The sequence below is a fragment of the Strigops habroptila genome, chromosome 6, assembly GCF_004027225.2.
Source record: "Strigops habroptila isolate Jane chromosome 6, bStrHab1.2.pri, whole genome shotgun sequence".
NCBI lineage: Eukaryota > Metazoa > Chordata > Aves > Psittaciformes > Psittacidae > Strigops > Strigops habroptila.
This window is the reverse complement of record NC_044282.2, coordinates 4288020-4308378: the sequence shown is the minus strand read 5'-3', so window position 1 is coordinate 4308378 and position 20359 is coordinate 4288020. Positions and strand designations below refer to the sequence as shown.

Sequence of the window (20359 nt, the reverse complement as noted above, 5' to 3'; positions counted from 1 at the left end):
TATGAGACAATAAAACAATCTTAAAAGGGGTTATAAATTTAAATTAAATATAAATTTCTCAGAAAAGCACAACAGTTCAGATCTGGGCGTTTATTCCTCCTAACAGTTTTGTAACTAAGAAGGCAAACTAACAAAAAAAGGTAAAAGCAGTTGAGTGAGTTTTTTGACAAAGCTGGGTTGATTGCAGCACCATTATACCATTATCCATTACATGGATAAAGGTTGACACCCCCAGGGCCTGCCGTGACCTGCCAGAGCCAGCCAGCCAGCCAGGGTAATGCGAGGCCCCAGGAGGGAGAGTCACAGTCCTCTCGGATCAAAGCACCTTCAAACCCTCTTTGAATGCAAGATCAGAGTCCACTAAAACATCTATTTGGCATTGAATTTGATCTCCAGTTATGAAACTGTTGACCAACCCAAAATCTCACAGGCAGCCCTTTCTCAAAAAATGTCTCTACCTCTTGCATTCTTCTTTTCTTCTTCTTTAGCCATTTTTATAACTATATTGCTTGAAAAACAGACTGTCCGAAAATGTGGTTATGTTGGCTCTCAGAATGTATTCGACAAGGTTGCTTGATGGCAACAAAATGTGCTGCTACGGTTTGTTTTCCTTCTAACATACTTTGAGAAGTACTTCACGTCATATGTTGAAATCTGAAGGAACAGTAACAAAACCAGCAACTGTGAAAATGCATTGAAGGGAAGCATGTGTTCCCATTAGTATCTTAAAAGGAGATCACTGCTTATATAAATACAGCACTTTCCCTTCTTTCCAATTTTTCTGCCTAGAGGAAAAAGAAAAAAAATGGTAGAGAAATCTTTCATACCTCCACTTCTATCTGTATTAGTCTGCAAAGCTGTGGATAGAAAGGTAGCTGTAGATTATGTCCTGCATAGTTTGTTAGTTTGTGGTGCTATTTAAAATGTAAAGGCATGCTACCAAGCTTTTCTTTTTGGTTTAGTATTCTCAGTATTGCAGGCAAACAGTGAACAACAGCATATAAAGCAAACTGCAGAACATGAAAGATAATAGCTGAAGTAATTTTCAATACCATGAGCCTAAACCAAACACTTTTGGTTGCAGAACTGAGAAATTCAAAATTCTTAGCATTTCACGCTTTCATATTTTCTCAAATGACTACAGATTTTATCACAAATGTCTGCTATTTTCCTTTCTGTCACATTTGTGTCCTTAGGATGATAGTGTAAATACAGGGCATGAAGAAACTTCTGATTTATGTGTCTGTAGAAAACATCTCTTTCTTGGTAATCTCAGTTTGCAGACTGAGCAGTTCATCAGTCACAGGGATGCTGTGACAGTGGTTTCCCCTGTCAGCCCGGAAAGGAGCTGGTGCAGTAGATGTAATAATTTTCTGTGATCATCTCTTGACACTACTGCTGTGTGCACAGAATTATGGCATAGAATTCTTTTTATCGCCACTATGCGATAAAGACCTTTAAAAGTGTATGGGACTGTACTTTGCCTCCAGATATCCAGGCCTGAGAAACTATGAAACCATCTTGTTTTACTGGGAAAAGGAGGAAGGCTGATGGTCATTTCTTTGGTCCTTGAATTTTTGGGAGCAGAGACGCGTTAGTCTGTGGCAGAAGACAGGAGGGCAGAGGTGAAGTGGTGGCAGGGGGTGGCAAACAATCTGCTCTGGTTAAGCTGCTGAACGAGGACCTCCTGCGTATGGAGGTGTGCAAAGGGGGTGATGGCATGCTCCTTAACTGCTTGTGGAGTCTAAAACCAGGCTGGTTTTCTTCTGCCTGATGCCTGGTAGAAGAAGAGACAAATTTTGTTCCTCATCTGTTAACGTGAAGATTCTCTGCAGTACGTTATGCAGTGTTTAAGGATTTGAGCCTTAAAAATCACTGTTTGTATATGTCCCATGGCTTTCAGTCTTCCCTTGGCAGTATTTTCTGCAATAGATTTTTCCTTTTTTTCCTTTTTTTTTCTTTTTTTGGTGAAAAACCAATTGCTTGCAAGCAGTCTTGCATTAGCAGCCTGCCACATCTGACGTATTAGTTGTTTCAGCAGTTAAGAAAGAGCTTATGCCTAATGCTAATGTCAAAACCAGCATCTGAAAGCTGAGTATGCTATCCCCAATACTTTATATATGCTCTACTGGGTTTTCATTGTGAAAGAGGTGGGCCTTTATTATGCCACATAATGCAGTAAAATGAGGATTACTTGTATTTCGGTGCATGAGATAATAGCAGCTGACAGGCACCTGTTTAAGGAAGTATATAGTATTTCTAAGCACAAGTATTTTATAAAAATTGGGTGAGACTTCATACAAAAAAACCAAAACCGTTTTCTACTTAAACTTCATAAACAGGTTTAAGTAGAAAAAAAAGGGATCAGGGAATCTGGATGGTTGTATTTGTTAGTGGCCCTTACTGTCCTGACGGTCCCTTCTAATAATAAAGTGTGGGACCCGTCAAATGGTGGCACAAATGTCCTAATCTGAACTGACATGGCTTTCTAACCCGGTTCATCAATCATGTTTTATTAGCTTTAACAGGGCCAAGCTGTTATCTGTCATTTCGATGCTGTAGTGGTGACAAAAACTGGTGCCGAAATTTGCTGCAGGTGTAACTTTCACTCAAAGAGCATTTCAGAGCAGCAGTCAAGTTTTTGTTTGCATGGGGAGAGAGTGCCATCTTCAGTTTCACCTCTCCACGTGAAACAAGTCTGAACTTCCTAGTGCTGCCCGGTGGCTAAGAAGTGAGGGAAAAGTATCAGTAGAAATTGGCAAACAGTTCTGAATTCTGATATTTTGTTAGACTTTGGACTTACAAATTTAAATGCTGAACACCATGTTCTTGTCCTTGTTACAATATATACTTAATTTAGATATGTCTCTTGTGATGAGTAATTTCCAGTAAAAAAAAAGTAAGGTTGAGGTTTGTTCTTCTGATTTGCAATGCTGTATGAAGAAAATAACAATTGCCAGTTGAATCGCAAATCCCTTGTAACCAGTAGCACACTGAATGCATAAAAAATGAGTGCTAGGAGTCTGCTGTGTATTTACTGGGTTTTGTAGGAGCCGCCAATTCCATGTATTCTTTAAGCCCAGAATTGTCTCGGTGTTTGCATTGGGGTCCTGGCACTTGACCCTCATTTTTCTTGGCTCTGTGTCATTTTGTAGCAGAGCTCGAGGACGCTCCTCATCTCTTGTTTCCAGCATGTTAACATATTCAAGTAATGTTATCTGGCATAGGCACATACATTATCCTTTTACGAAGTATTTCTAAAAGTTTTAAAGTCCAGATCAAACAATGGCATCCATCTTCCACCTGAATTTCTTTTATTCACAAGATGAATGCTGCTGGCAAAATTCTTTCTTTGATCTTTAAAAAGACTTTATTTAGTCAATATTCACAGACAAGGTTAGCACTTATAAATATCCGTATTCCTTGCAGAATATATGCCCAGGTACGTCTTTTCTGTATATTTTAACACTTAAGAGGACTTTTGCACAATAAGGAGCAGATGTGTCACAGCGACAGCAGGCGAGCAGGGACCAGGAAGGTGGTTTCATTAAAAGAGCCTTGGGATAAATGCAGCACATTAGATACCCATTGAAAGACAGGAGCTGTTGATGGGGTGACCTCTGAATGCAAGTCATCTTACTATAAACAGAAGGGTGTGGAAAGCCATTGGACAGAGCCAAGCTTGTTTACTGTCCAGGTCTCCTCTTAGTTAACTTAAGTAACCAGACTGTGCTGGGTTCCGTGTGACAGTTCAAGGAAGAACAAAGTGTCTTCAGTATGTCTGAGTTTAAAAACTCCTAGCTGACTGGTGAAAAAGTTTTTTAGTCCTGAAAATCTGTCTGCACACCTGAGCTGCTGTACAGTGGAAGTTAATTAGTGCGAAACAGAACAGATCCTGGAAACTGTCTCTGCATAGTTGGGGAATTCTGTTCTTCAGAGACAACGAAGGTAAGATTCTGATGGATTTTAATTTGCAATATTGATGTAGATGTCGTTTATTGATAAAACGGGAAATATAAGTGGATATTAATTCCACAGTCAGATTCTGCTCTGAAAAGGAGATTTGGGTTTCACTGCTGTAGTAGCAGTTTCAAACTTGGTTTTGGAACAACACATTTGTTCATAGTGGCTCTAGAGCACAGGAGTTTAGGTAGGTCCCAGGACTGAATCCATCAAGTTCTTTCAGGAGCAGCTTTTTCTTACCACGGGAGGTTACTTGTTAAGAACTGTAAGAAATAAAATGCATCATTCTGTAATATGCTGTGAGCATCACATTTTGTCAAATCTGTGGGCAGTTTGTTGTTGTGTTATTTAATTACATTTTTGTAAGAGACACTTAAAGGCCAGTATGCTGAGACAGGTGTCTAAACATAAACTGAGTTCAAATTAATTGCCCTAAATTACAAGAACTGTGGATAAAAATAAAGTGAATTTGATTTATTATTACTTCATTCGAGTTAATTTAGTCCATTTCTAAGTTGGTTAGACATAAGTTTGGAACAAATAATGCTAAAATGTAATTTCGCTAAAGCATCAATCCCACCTCCTTAAAGTTCACTTTAACTTTCTCTGTAATGTTATCTGTCAGTTGGCACCATGCGTTCATATTTGAGTCTTACTTCATTGTGAATTTGTTTCAAACTTTTCAATGCAATTTGCAATTGCCATTCCTTGAGAATAAATTCTGATTAAAACCTTGCTTCTTGAGGGAGCTGGTGCGTGTGTGCTGCTGAAATGTATGGAAATGTTTTTCTTTACCTTAGGGTCTGCATAGCAGGCAAGCGTAGCAGTACTGCTGCCGAACTGCATTGAGGGCCACGATGGGAGCTGGCATAATGATTACTGCTTCTTAAATGTCCGTTTCATTCAGGGAAACTCAGAAGGGGTTGACTCTGGGAGTGCTGTTTTATTATCCTAGCGCAGCAAGCAAAGTCCCATGGAAGAAAGAGCAACCCAGTTTTGTCCAGCTGTAAACAGCCATTTACTGCTATAGGGAACTATAATCTGTAGGGAACCTGTTTGGAAGAAAGGTATGATAAATTATTACAGCCAATAAGTTCTTTGATTTTGTGTCTGGGGTCTGGTGAGCAGCAAGCAGCAGGATCCAGTTACATGTTTCTTTTCTTGGGCTGTTCACGATTTTCTGAAATACTTCTCAGCTAAACAGCTTTAACTGTCTCGCTACCTTTTGTGCCATTGTAATTTCTTCTAAAGTAAACCAAATGTAAATTCAAAAATGGTGTATAAAGCAAGAATTAAATTTTAATTCCTGAATTTAATTAAATTTTGTTCCTGAATTCCTGAATTTTAATTCCTGAATTAAAAATATAATTTTTGCCAAAGCATTTTTCCAGGATAATTTTAGATTTATTAAAGTGCTTAGTATAGCTTGCTAAATGGTACAGAAAATTAAATAGCATCAACCTTGTATGAAAGTGGATAATATCAGGTGAAAGAACTTGAATTTGTCTTTGGGGAAACATCTGCATGTTTTTGTGGTCATACAAGCATGTATATGCATGTTAGAGTGTGCATACATAGAAACTAATTAATCTGTTACAGAAATTAGAAGTCAAGGTGATTTTCTAGTAGTAGTTTGATAAAATACATATACTGTAAAATAAAGGAAGCAAATAACAAACCATTGTGTACTCTTTCATTCACATGCTTACCTATCTTTTTAATCTTTTGTTTTCTGTTTTCTTTGCAAGTAGCTATACTTACATTTTATTGAAGTTATATTTACTTGGGGAGATTATAGGAAATAAGTAGCACTTTATTCAGTTTTAAACTTTGAATTGTAAAATGTATTTAGTAAATATTATTTACAAGGGATTAAAATTTTAACATGATGTATCATGTCAGTATTTTTCAATAAAATGAGCATGGCTCTATAACATTTATGCATAGAAGATATTTGAGCAGTTTGTAGAATTCAGTGCTCTACTTAACATGCTACTTACTTTCTAGTGTCATTTTCTGAATTCTTTTCAATTATTCTGCTGGAAAAAAAGAAATACAAATTTGTGTAATAGCTTAACAGGAAACATAAAATCTATGTGGTTTATTTCTCTACTCTATGCAATATTTAATCATCGCCCTGAATTATTAAGTGATTAAACAGCATCCAATTATAAATGAAGATCTGGAGAAAAATTAAGGTTTTTTTAAAAGCTAATTTTAAATTTAATCCCATTTTAGCCACAAAACGATGCAGTTAAAAATATCTATTGAAGAACCTGGATTGATTTAAAAAGTGTAATCATTTTATTGCTTGCATTGGATTGAACAAAAAGTGGTAGGCGGTATCCCAGAAGAATAAAATTTACATATTATTTTAGCCAGAGATAATTGAAAATTTGCTTCCGAAATTTTGAAGCAAAGTTCTCTGTATGTTCTCATAATAAATGTTTAATTGTTCTTCAAAATTAATTTCAGGAATATTTAAAGGTCATTAACTGAGCTTTACAAATATATAACTGTGGCTGATCATCTGGTATAACTGATAACAAAACCTTTGGAGGGTAAAATTGTCTCAGGTGATTTAATATAAACAGAGATTCTGTTTGTATTATATATATATTTGCACACATGCACAAAAACGTATTCTTGTGTATTTGCATACATGTTTGAATAGTTCTTTTTATCAAGGGTTATCTCCTGGATAAAATGAATTATCTCATTGGAGATTTTTGCTGTACTTAAAGTATTTGTACTGCTATTCCAGGTGAGCTCTGCATTCAATTAGATTTGTAGCTAAGAACCAAATGTGCATGTTGCTCTAAACATTCAAAATGTTAGCTCCACTGAAGCACAGTTTAACTTGATTGATACTTGGATTTTAAAGCAAATAAGGACTAATTTTTGCCTGTGGCAAAAAATCTTTGAAGTTTCATGCCTATGCGGAGGCTGGATTAGTTAAGCGGTAGGACTGGGGCTGGGACTGTGACCCTGTTGTGCTTGGCAGGTTGTGATAAATGGGAGAATCTTTCTTAACCTCATGGCCAAAACATTCCAGGATCAGGTTGGGGAGACAGGAGAGAAGGGAGGGGGGTCGAAAGATGCAGGAGACTTGGCACGTTAAAATGAAGACAAAGGACACTTGCTTGTTTTTCTGAAATAGGGGCGAACGCGCAGACTCTTCTGGGAGAAAGCACTGCAGATGTGTTGCAATATTCTGTATTGTTATTTCTGACCATTGACCTTGGTAGATTAAATTCATCTTTCACTATGAAGCTGTCTTTTTTTATTTTGTTTTGAGTGCTTTCAGAGTTTAGAGAATCTTGGTTGTTACATTTTCCTAAACCAAAGAGTTTTATATTTAATACTTGAGATGTGTGTATAAAACCATCCAAAATAAATTGGAAGAACTCCTTATTCCAAGTAATTGCCTGTTGGCTAAAGAATTTACTGGAGGACTGCAAATATAAACAAAATGGTATGAATTTGAAAAAAACAACAAACCCAACCCGTCAATTATTTGCCTCTAGAAAGCCAGTTCAACTACTTTGCTTATAGAAATTTTAGAAGTAAAAGGTACTTTTAAATATTTTAAAATTATATATTTTAATGTAGTAGTTTTAGTAAAAACTCTGAAAAATTATGTGGATATGCTAAAGTAGTATACTGGGATAAACCAGTCAAATTTTCAAACCTGAAAAAAGAGGCAAAATGGACTTACATGTGAGCTGAAATATCATCTATCAAGAAGTTCTTTCTTGTGGCATCTAAGAACTATACTGCCTCTGATATTGTCCCCATTGACTAATAATGAAAAAATATTATTAGATGATGGTTTGAGATTTATTTACATGCTTCATACTGTAAATGCAGCTATTCTGGCTAATGTTAAGAACTATAGCATAAAGCAAATTTAAAAAAAGGTAAATATTTTTAATGTGTTTTCTGATCGTGGCTGGCTTTGTTACTAGTGTACAAACAAACTTATGTATCCCTGTGTATAGAAAAAATTAATCATTCATCCTTTTATGGTTAATTTCCCTGAATGATATTTTCACACCATGATATTAATAGGATTTTTATTGAATGCTGCGTTGTAAATGTTTCTGGACTTTACCTGTTCATTAATACTTGAATAATTAAATGTAAATCATATATATACAAAGTAGTCTCACTAAATAGGATTTTGCTTCTGTGCTGCTTACTAGCATATAGTAACAATGTGTACATTATGTGTATTTTACTTTCTTATGTACTTATTACATATCTGATAAATTCTTCATTTTTTTTCTACTCTGAAAAAAACCCCAACCTAAACGAAACAAAAAACCTCATTTCTTCTTAGCAGCATTTTCTTCAATTTTATTGAAGTGTTCTAGAGGCACTGAAAACTAAGTTAACAAGAAACAAACTGAATTTGGTTACATGACAACACAAAAGCATGTGAATAGGTCTTTAGATTATATCTATTTGTTTGTGAGATTTTATACTGCGACATTGTGTGTCATTTTATCTTTCCTCTAACAAATTATTTTTTCATGAGTTAGACAACATCTGGGCCATAAAGTACTGGTTATTTTATTTTGACCAGCAAGTAGTTTGAGCTACAAAGAATTTTTTGCATCCTTACTTTAAAAGAAGTAGGTTGCCAAAGGTTTTAGTTATCTGATGTAGTTTATTAATGTTACAACAGCTGTTAGAAATTATTACTACAATGCTAAACAAATTAGCTTCAGTAATGAAGAAGAACAGAAACGTATGAAACTGAGGAAAAAGAACAGCTGTTCATTGTAAATGTACAGGTGACTTACTTGGCAATTTTCAAGGTGGAATGTAATGTGCAACTGCTTACTACCTTCTACTTCCACTTTTTTCCTCAGTTTTGTGCACACTTTTGGTTTTAATTTGTAACATAGTCATTTGTATGCTTCTTAAGTAGGTGGTTTTAATTGGAATAGCCTCAGTGCATTGTAGAAAAAATGCTAGTGTTGTACAATTAGTGGATGGCTTCATCTTGGGCTATTTTCATAGGCCAAATTATTTGTTCACGTTCAGATTCATAGATATTATCAGTTGAAAAGTCAGATGTTTATGGCTGAATATCTTCGATCAGCTAGTGGGAGAAAAACTACCATGGAATAGCAGAACAGGTTATTTTGTTGGTGGTTTGTGTATTGGGTTTTTTTGTTTTGGTTTGGTTTTTTTTTTTTTTTTGTTTTGTTTTTTGTTGGTTTTGTTTGTCTGTTTATTTGTCTTTAATTTAATTTTACTCTAATACTGTTTTAACATGGTCTCCATCTAACTCCCATCTTCCATAAAGCCTACATTACTAGGACTCTGTGAGCTGATAATGGGTAGACAGGTGCTGAGCTGAAATCGTGTTCATGTTACCTTCTCATATTACCTTGCTCATCCTCCCTTCAACCTGTCTCTTGCTCTGTCCACCTGTTGCTTTTTGGCATTAATTGAGCCTCCCATCCTACAAAGACATATTCACACACTTACTTCATTCTGAATTGTTTAATTGAAGATAATGGGCCTAACCACCGTGTTCCTATTTAGATTTAACCTTAGATCTTTGTAGGCTTAGAATCATAGAATCACAGAATAGTTAAGGTTGGAAAGGACCTTAAGTTCATCTAGTTCCAACCCCTCTGCCATGGGCAGGGACACCTTGCACTAAACCATGTCACCCAGGACTCCATCCAGCCTGGCTTTGAAAACTTCCAGGGATGGAGCATTCACAACTTCCTTGGGCAACCCGTTCCAGTGCATTACCACCCTCCCTGTAAAGAACTTATTCCTTATATCTAACCTAAACTTCCTCTGTTTAAGTTTGAACCCATTACCCCTTGTCCTACCACTACAGTCCTTAATGAAGAGTCCCTCCCCAGCATCCTTGTAGGCCTCCTTCAGATACTGGAAGGCTGCTATGAGGTCACCACGCAGCCTTCTCTTCTCCAGGCTGAACAGCCCCAACTTTCTCAGCCTGTCTTCATACGGGAGGTGCTCCAGCCCCCTGATCATCCTCGTGGCCCTCCTCTGGACTCGCTCCAACAGCTCCATGTCCTTTTTATGTTGAGGACACCAGAATTGCACAAAATACTCCCAAGTGAAGTCTCACGAGAGCAGAGTAGAGGGGCAGCATCACCTCCTTCAACCTGCTGGTGACACTTCTTTTGATGCAGCCCAGGATGTGGTTGGACTTCAAGCTTCTCGCAAGCTTGACAACTCTAGCTCAGTGAGTATGTTTTGATAAAGGACTGGATACAACATAACCTCAGATAGTTGTTGCCATTATGCTCACTGCTGTTGGAGCATGGCAAAGGCACTGGTGGAAGCCCATGCAATCCTAGGCAGGACTGGATCATATTCTGCAGTTATTGCAGTTAGTCACAAACTATCTATTTGCATTCCCAGACCTCAGTACATGTGCTCAACATGGAGGTACTCTTGCCTTTCAGGGTTATGAAGGAGGGCAGTAAACAACTCATATCTCTTCTGACAAAAAAAAAGCAAAACAGAAAACTCAACATTTAGAGGAGTAATTTTCCTTTTTTTTGTTTTTTCTGTCAAACATGCCAGACTTCAACTGGAGCTGAAGAAGCCCACAGTCTGGAGTGATCCTTGCCTGTAGCTGCAGTCAAGTCTCCCCTTTCCTGAAGCCTGATCACAGCAAAACTACCCAGTGGACACTTGCAAGATCATTTAATTGAAGTTGTCATTTTAGTCCACATACAGTCTGAATTCAGATCAGGATGTAGAACTGAATTGCTTTAACAGAGAATTTAGATGATCTTTTTTGATCTATGGATAGTGGTCAGTTATATTTTATCATCTTTCTGATACTCTGTTGCATACAACACTATCCACTGAATACAGTTGTCTTTCTTGAGAGATGAAGGATCCAAAAGACGCAGAAGTGACATGAGTCCTTCTTAATAGATACATGCTAAGTAGCATACTGAAAAGCTGCAGTACATCACTTGTTTTTCTCCTTTTCTGAAAGACATCTGCAAGAATCAACATTTCTTCTGACTCTGTGTGACATATGTGTGCTGGGCTGGTCGCACACCGTGGATTGTGCTGTCAGACTGCAGATAGATAGTGCACTGATCTACTGCTGTTACATCTGGCTCATATAGCTATAGCTGTATAAGCCTGAATAAAACCAACAGTGAAGAAAAGTTGGCTGAAAGTGTATCTGAGCAAAAGTGGTACTGGTGAATGAGTGGCTACACTTGGAAGAGCTTGTGCCTACCATGTTGCCTTGAATAATTCAAGTCTAAACCTAGGAACTTTTTTTGGATTGTCAGTGAAGGAACCAAGTTGTGTAGCTGGATCCACTTACAATGCTTTCAATGTATGCAATCTATTCCATCCCGTTCTATCAGACCATGATACGTATCAGGCGTTCGCTCATTCTTAGATGGGCCTGACTTTTATGAAGACTGTAGTGCTGGAAAACTAATTAGTACAAAGCTCACATCAAGTCAGGTTTTTCTGAACGCATTAGATCTGGGAGTTTCTTTCCACCTCAACAACATTTCCTAAATGTTTTGAATATAGTTCAAAACTACAGCCCTTGTCTTTAAAGTCCCTTTATCTCTGGGATGAAGAATGCAGCTGATGAGTACACTTCCCTGAGACAGAGGACAGTGAAGCTGATGGTGGTGTGGACATTTCTTACTCAACTCAGCATCAGTGAGTGAACTGTCAGTGGAGCTAAGAAACACAAGATTTTTGATCAAGAGAAAGACACATTTTTTGGGACTGATCTCCTTTAACCTTAGCACATAGCAATATATATGTTAAAAATACAGAAGACAAAATTGTACAAAGAGAGAAAAGGGACTTCTCTGCTAAACCACAGTATTTTACATGTATGTATTTCACCATCTGTGGTGAGGATGAGGACTTGATGGATGTGTGATCATGTTGTTTACTGCTCTTGGGTATCAGGATGCTCCTAGGTAGAAACTAGGAGAGCGAAGAACGGAAAGGAGGAGATGAACAACAAGGTGATTTGTTTATATTTTCTCAAAGTGAGGGCTGGAAAAGCTGGTGACAAGTGGTTTTTGATCTTAAAGGAGAAAGATAATTTTTCTGGTGAGGCAAATGTGTCAGGAGAGAAGTTGCCATTTGTTACTGGGGAAATCGGTAGGTAAGCTCTTGGGTGAGCTAAGGGAGAGCTAGATCCCAGTAAGGCACTAGCATCTTCAGAACAGAGAAGCGTCTTGTGGCAGAGATACTTGACTTGTGGTAGAGAAATCGGTGCTAGCAGTAGAAATACACTGTACTGTTGCTTATATAAGATGGTTTCCGCATGAAAAGAAAACAGCATGTTTTATTGTGCTTTATGGCACAGTACTATATGCCTTTAACAAAATAGCTTGAAGTATTTGCATGATGTATTTGCAACATGGCCAAGTTAACACAGCCATAGGAACATTAACTTTTGAACTTCCTGACTTTCATTGCTTTAAATTTCAGCTTCAAAGTTTACTTTTTTTTTTATTCTCCTTGCATTTGTTGGCCCTGGTTAGTTTTGAAAAGCAGGAGGAAAGAAAATCAGTTCAGTTTTCTGAGGGGGCACTGAATTCTATGCATAGAATGGGAGATGACTTGCTATTCCTTTGAATATTAAATGATAACTGCAAAGCAGTTTAGATACACCTAATTTGCTTATGATGTTTCTGAGGAGCTGGGGAATCACAAGATTGAATCTAGAAACCGTTGCACAGCATGGCTCTTTTCCTACATCCCTTTATGATTTTCTCCTGAAAAGAGACCAATGGTTATCTGGGAATGCTGAGATTTTGAAAGCAAACACTTTAATAATGATTGTGCGATTGCAACAACTCTGGAGGAGATCATGGGACTATAACTGGAGTAAAACCAGGAAACATTTTTTCCGTGTCTGGATGAAGAACAGTATCTTCCAAGTGATTTCTAGTTCAGAGATACCAGGGAGGCACCAAGAGTATGCTTGCAGTTTCAGATGCACTGAGACATATTGCTGACTTGAACAGGCAAAAAAAAGGCCAAAGGCTTGTCTTTGGGAGGGGAGGGAAGGTGTGCATGGAGGGGAGAGAGTGTTAGAGAGAGGGAGGGAGAGAGAGGAAAAAGGATGAGAGATTTCCAATGCTTGTGCTTTAGTATTTCTTCCTGAATCTGACTTGAACAATAAATGAGCTCCAGGCTGGTGGAGTTTCGCTGCCTTTGCAACTGCTGAATGGGGAGCTAACTCCCTTTCTTTCTTTCTTTCTGGGAAGGGAGCCAGGCTGATGGCCCATCCTCCCACCAGGGCAGGGGAAAGTGTTCTGTGAGCTTTGAGCTATTAGGTAACCCAGGCTGAAACAAAAAGTCCTATTGTGGTGCGGCATTTGCCCTGCCTGCCCCGCCAGTTAAGGGAAGGCATATTTCCTTCTTTCATCGTACACAAACAAACAAAAAGAAAAAAGAATGCCAATTTTTCCCACAGTGCATGTAAAAATGCATTTCAAAATGTAGCATATAGTACCTTACAGGTTCCAATTGCTTAAAATATGACTTGACTGTCACACCCTCTGATATTTTTAAAAGTGCACTTATGCCAAAGACAATTTAAAATGTGTTTTAAAAATGTTTGCAGGTATAAAAGACTTGAAAGAAGCTTAGACCTCTGAACTGAGTGAACCCATGAATCATGCTGCAAAAACAAACACGTAGGAAACCCTTCCACTAGCAAGAAAGTACCAAGTAAAGTTTTGTCCCCAAAGATAGCATACAAGTGAGAAAACAGAGGAGTTAAAGTTGTCTCAGATGTTACCAGTTTATGTCATAAGTACACCTTAATGCCACCTCCTTCTGCAAAACTTTTCAATAGAAACACAGTTTTATATTGGATAATTTTTTCTGATTTAAGTAGCAGAGAGGCTTGTGTCAATGATAAGATTTTGCAGTATTCCTGAAAGAAACAATCATTATGGTCTCCCTGTAAGTATCAAAAAGGCATTTATCTGGATTGATTAAACCCCTGGTTACTTTACTGTCTGTGTACTGTGCACACCAGCAAGAGCTCTAGGGTGTCCCTGCTCATCATTCCAGCCTGGTGAAATAAGATCTAGGGAAACAGGACTGCTTTGCAGCCTCTTGGCCTGTCTGTCAGCTGGTTCCTGTCAAAGTTTCATCAACACTATTCTCTGCAAGGGTTTATACTGAAAATCTAAGACGACATGGGAGTGATGAAGAGTATCATCTCAAAAAGTGAAAGCATTTAGCAGACTAGTACGTGCTTTGTAAGTGATAGCTCCTTCTTAAAATGATTAGTCAAAGACTGGTTCAAAGGAGCTGAGGCTCTAAAGCATGAAACTTTAGCAGGAGCCATCTCTCCTCATGCTGTAAGTCAGTGTTGCAAACAAAGAGAATTTCATGGAAGATGTAATGAGATGCACAGGCTGTGTGGCAGCAGTGGGCACTCCCTCACTCTCTGGCAGCACCAGTTCCATTTCCTCAATGTTTTCCCCACTACCTTTCCTCTTCAGCAGTCGGTGGAGAGTAGCAGCCATTATTCACAGTTAATTTTGACATAATTCCTCTCTGTCTGAAATAGATAACTAGTCCAGCCCTGGTGAAATACATCTATAACTTTCTGTTAAACATAAAGGAAGCCTGGGGTGACAAGCCCAGATGCCTGAACTGCAGGTACTTGATACTGGATGTATCCCTTCTGGGTTATTTTTTATTGAAAGTTAGATATATGCCACATAGTGTTGCAGCCCACAGTTACTCCTGTATTAGTTTGGGGAGGGGCGTGGGAGACAGGATGGTAGCAATGATACATTTCATCATGAACATGTCTATCTTAGGAAAGGTGTGCATGGAAAACAGAACAAAGTGAAAATGAAACAGGAATGACCTATGGAAGTGTAGCATAACAGTGATTCAGAAAAATTCAGAATTTGGGATTATTTAGAATTCTTTTCAGATCTTTCTTAGGCGTCTTCAGCATTTGTTTGATTTTGCGTAATTCTCCGTGAGATTTTGTCTTGACGGGCCATATGTAGCTATAGTATTATTTGAATTTAGCTATCAAAATCTGTTTCATTCTCAATATGTGTGTATTTTTTAAAAATCAGTTTAAAAGCATATGTATTTTCAGAATGGTTACAATTTTTTTACTAAATCTTGGCACTGTATCTTTAAACAATCCCTTGCCCTGTGTTTGCAAGTCAAGATAATGTCATTATTTGTTTTATGGTAGCAAAAAAAACTGTCATGGTAGCAAAGAAAATCTTTATTATACTAGGCATTGTACAGTCTCGGTGCTAAGGTTTTTGTTGTCAAGATGGTTATAAAACTATATGTAAACAGTGTCAAGGTCAGCATCTAAAAAATGTTTGAAGGAGAAGTTTTCTTCGCTATTCATTCTCATAGCAGTGTCACAGACATCCTGAGCCATATGCTTCTCATGTATTTCCATCAAACTGTTCCCCTGAATGCCCCATCCTTTCCTGGGGCCACTCCACAGACATGGTGCCTTCCCTGGGCAGTGAGTAGAATTCGATGAGCTTTCACCAGGATAATTTGCTGAAGAGAAGCGTCCAGGTTCTGCAGATCAATCAGAAGTGGCATTAGCACAGGCTGAGCAAGCACGTAGACATGCTTTGAGATGTCTTTGTGTCTGCAAAAAGTACTTTTCCCTATTCTTTCCCTTTTCATTCTTGTCTCCTTAATGTTAGAGCTTCCATAGCTCCACCATGCAGAGCTGCTTCCCCCAGGCCCAAAGCATTGCAGGCTCTACTCAACCCTGTTACATGCCTACTGGTCTGGGAGGGATGCTCAAGGCCGTATTTGGTGCAGTAGATGAGGGAGCTCATCAAATTCACTGGCAGAATAATTTACTGCTGATGTTGCAAGATTTTTCAGCTGTGCTTATTTTAAGTGTTAGAAGGGATTTCTCACCTGTGCTGCATTATGAGTTTAATACCGTGAGCATGTGTGCGATAACACCTCATAGAGCAGGACCAGTTCATGGTTTAGCATGTAGTGTAATAACGTCCAATAAAATCATGTTAAAAGGATGTTAATGTTGCAAAGGAAAACATCAGAAGCAAGGAAATGCCAGAATTAATATGGCCTGTGGAAACCCAGTCTCTTGTGCACCGTGGTGCAGATCTTATTACATGACATACTAGGCTTTCGAGGGGATGTCTCCTTTTTTCAGTGAATGTGCAGTTAGATTTTTCTTTTTATGGTCCTCAGTCTATAGTTGTTAAACAGGAAGCATCCAAAGTCGATACTTAATATAAAATCATTTGTCATGTAAATATTTCTAATATACCTGAATCAAAGTTCTTTGGTGCTTAATAAATACATCATTTTCACAGTGCCCTCATAATATGACACTTATAACAGTGTTCATATTTGAAATCTGAAGAACCAAGGCAAAGATTAAGGCATATGTTTAAAATGTTGACTATTTTTTTCCCAATTTGAGTAAAATTAGACTTTCATTTTTCTGGATAAGCATAACATTTATACATCACCTTCTCAGTTCAAAATATGGTTTCCGAGCTTGGATCCCTTATTAAGTGTCCACTGCAGTGGAGTAGCAGAGCTAGCCAGTTACTCTGGGCAGACTGGTCACTGAAGACTTTATTAGTGAGTTTCACAGATACCTGATGAATGCTCAGGCTTATGTTTGTGGTGTTAGTCCCAAATCTAGTTAGAGGAGAGGAAACTGTGCTGTGCTGTCCCATCCCAGCCAGCCCCAGTATTCTTACGCTGTCTGCTCCCAACCCCTATATCTGCCACATTCTTCTCACCTGGCTTCTGCTCTCCTCTAATTTTGCCATGTTCAGATCCCATTCTTTTGTCCCCCAATTTCTGTTCCATCTCCCTGTTACTGTTTTTCCGCTGTTCCTCTCTGTGTTTGAGTTTAGAGGGTTTTTCTGTTTCGGGGTATTGCCTGGGTAACTGCATGGTGGGAGATGAGACTGACAAAGCAAAGAGGGACAAACTTGCTAATGTCAGTCCCTTTCTTGATGTCCCTGGGACTCCTGGCACTCAGAAGTAATCCTAAGTCTTACTCACTGCCAGCATCTTTGAGATGGAGAGTATTCAGTGCAGGTAGGGTCTTCAAAAGATCAGAAGCCAGACTACAACAAGAGTCCACTTGGTGTGAAAACAGGGCTTTTAGAAGCTTATGAACTGAAATAGATTTGGCACCATTTCACAGAGATTGTAATTCCTGAGTACCAGTAGACCTTGGACTCCCCCCACTTCCAGCTTTGGGATTCTGCTTCCAGCAGCATAGTGGCGTGACTTCTAAAATATGAACACAACAGCATGTTTTCTCAAAAATTTGGATCTAAGGACTTTTAGCTAAAGCATTTCAAACATTTTGGAGTAGGCAGCCAGGGTAGGAGATTTCAGTGCAGTTTGACAAAATTCAAACCCAACCGAAACTGGTATTTTGCCACTCTGCTGAATGATTCTGAACATGCATATAAATAAAATGATTAGAAAACCTGTGTAAACAGAGGGGATTAAAAAAGGAAAACATAGCAGGAGTAAAGAAAAAGGTTCTTTTTATAGCATCTAACACATGAGAATGTAAATAAATGTGGTGTTAGTGAAAGTTAATTATTTTGAAAACAGTCAGCAAGGCAGATTAAGAGGAAAAACAGCGCAGCTGAAGACAAAGGAAACAATATTTAGCCTTTGATCGAAAGTTTTCACAGTGATTTTCTATTCACCTTCAAGGGTGGCATAATTTTAGGAATAACAAAGTGTGTTTTACTGCTTGAGTAGCTTTAAAGAGCAACGGCGTTCATTCCATATGGCCACTTGAGAGAAAATCACATGCCTGTTTCTCCTTTAAGAAATAACTTTTTTATTTATTAAATCTTTTCTTTCAAAGAGGGACCCTAAACATATACAGTGAAGTTTACATTTAGTCTCAGAGGAAAAGACAAGTCTGTACCATGTGCTTATGCTGCATGTTTCCTCACAGAATGATCATCTATATACCAAGCTGAAAACCTGAAATATTCCTATTTTAAGAAAGTATTTTGTTTTCATTGCAATATTCTTGAATATAAAACAATACTTCCCCCCCCAGGTTTGTTGCATCTCGCAGGAGGTGAGTCTTGTTGATACAATTGGTTCATCGCTTTTCTGCTACTCCCTGTTAAGGTATACCAAAATTTGTCTTTTTTACACAGGTAGAGCATAATCTTTCAGCCATTACTTCGTAATGTTGGTAAAGGCAAGATTCAGTAATAGTGGGAATAGGGATAGGACAACTCCTCTGTAAGTACCCAGGTATTGCTTAATTGGGAGAAGAAGAACTCATCCTTTCCCATAAAAAACTAGGCTCTTATATATTGTGTATGTTAAAAGTGCTGAGATAGCATTAGTACATGTTTTAATTATCTTTGGGCTTCTGTGATAACTCCCACCACTGGAACTGCCATCACTTTGCAAAATCAGGGTGTTGGGATGTGCTGGGTGACTGTCAGACTCTCCAGCAACTGGTTGAAGACAGTGGTTGAACTTTGCTAGCCTGAAAGTTCCTGACCTGAACTTTCCTAACTTTCCTAACCAGTTTAAATGTGACAGGCAGTGCTGTTCGTGAGAACCACATAAATGGCAAAGGAATTCGAAAGAAATGTATAAATGGCAGTAAATTTAACAGCAAAGAGATAACAAAAATAGCCTGGAAGTGAGTATATGCTAAAGGGACAAAGAAAAAGGAGTTTTCCTAGGATTTAAATAAATAGATGTATTTATATTTTTAATTAATTTTAATTAAGTAATTTAATTATATTTAATGTCTTTATATTTTATAATTATAGCTTATACTTCTAAATACATTATATTTTTAATAATTCTAAATTATATTTTATATGTAAAATGAAAATATTCCTTTTCTCACCAAGTCCTGCTATAACTCTGTTGGGACAGTCTGCTCCTGAAAGTACATACTTCCTTTCAAGGAATATTTCAATTCCAGTCTCTTTGAATGATTTTGAATTTGTTTTTTGAACAGTTGCCTGTGATGTTGACATTCAGTACACTAATTTGAATGAGTATTTCTCTTGTTTGTATATTAACAGACACTGTGGGAATTTTTCTTGATATTTGATCATGTGCTTATATCTTAAGTATTTTACTGTATTTCAGATATAACATTACTTTAGTAACAATATAATGAGCATAAAACTATAGCAGTGGAGCTTGCATATGAATGTTATGAAACAGTGCCTGTGAGTTTTGGGGTTTGTGAGCCTTCACTCTCGTGCTGAGCTGCTGCACCATCACATCTCTCTGTAGCACATTTCAACTACCAAGTCCATGGGGTAGCACAGTAAGAACAGTGAAGAAATGATCCAAGAGGTGGAAAATTAGTGATGATGAAACAGAATGTTTGAGGGGAGATATCTTAGAAATCTGCTTAATTGTTGAAAGTCTTGGCCAAAGTTTAAAGTGTAATTTATATGCATATATTTTACTAAGAGTGATCTTGCACTCTCATCCCTGCCTGTTGCAGGGAGGTTGGAACTAAATGATCTTTAAGGTCCCTTCCAACCCAAACCATTCTATGGTTTTGTGGTTCTATGAATAATTTGATGAGTTGAGAAAAGTTTTGTAGTAAAAAATCAAGCAAAATGTAATTATAAGATCCTTTGTGTTTGCTAGTTTTTTTGTGTTTCAGATGACACCTCTTATAAAGACACTTTTAAGTTACCATCATAGGGAAATTTTAATTATTACTACTGAAAACTGGTTTCTATGAATGCAACCATATTGGTTTTTTTCAGTATCTAGAATGCAAGTGAAGAACAAAAGTGACCATCTGTTGAACCATGCTTGTACTCAGACATCTGTGAGTCACGTTGCATGGCATTCAGCTGAGGTATTTAGGGAAAATACTTAGCATTAGCCTAACCCTTTTTCTGTTGGAGTTGGTGAGTATTTTGCAAATGACTTCAATAGAAGTGAGTTACAGTCAGAATTTTTTTCTTTGAAATGCCTCTAAAGTAGCAAAAAAGCATAGAAGAATGTCTTTATGCAAATTATTCACAAAAATTATCATTGAACACTTGCCATTTGACATAGGAATGTTCTTTATATTGTGTCGGTCACATCACGGGAGTCTGAGTGACTAGGATGTTTCTAGGTCACTTTAAAAAATGGAGTTTTGAAACCTCCCACACAGCCCTGGATTCTGCATTAGCACACAATTGAGCAAAATCTTTTTTTCTCTGCTGAAAGTACAAGAAATTTATATTTCCAAAAGGTACAGTTAAATTTTTGCAGGATATCGTGAAGATCCCAAGGAGATGCCTAGTCTGCAAGAGAACATTTTTCTCTTTTTATTTGAAAGTGTTGGATTTTTTTCCTTTAATTA

At 37.7% G+C, this 20359-nt stretch overlaps 1 protein-coding gene across 8 annotated transcripts in view; it reads left to right on the top strand.

Annotated features, from left to right (window-relative positions):
* Nucleotides 1-20359, top strand: part of EYA4 (EYA transcriptional coactivator and phosphatase 4) — a 151957-nt gene that overhangs the window by 58033 nt on the left and 73565 nt on the right. The window lies entirely within an intron of this gene.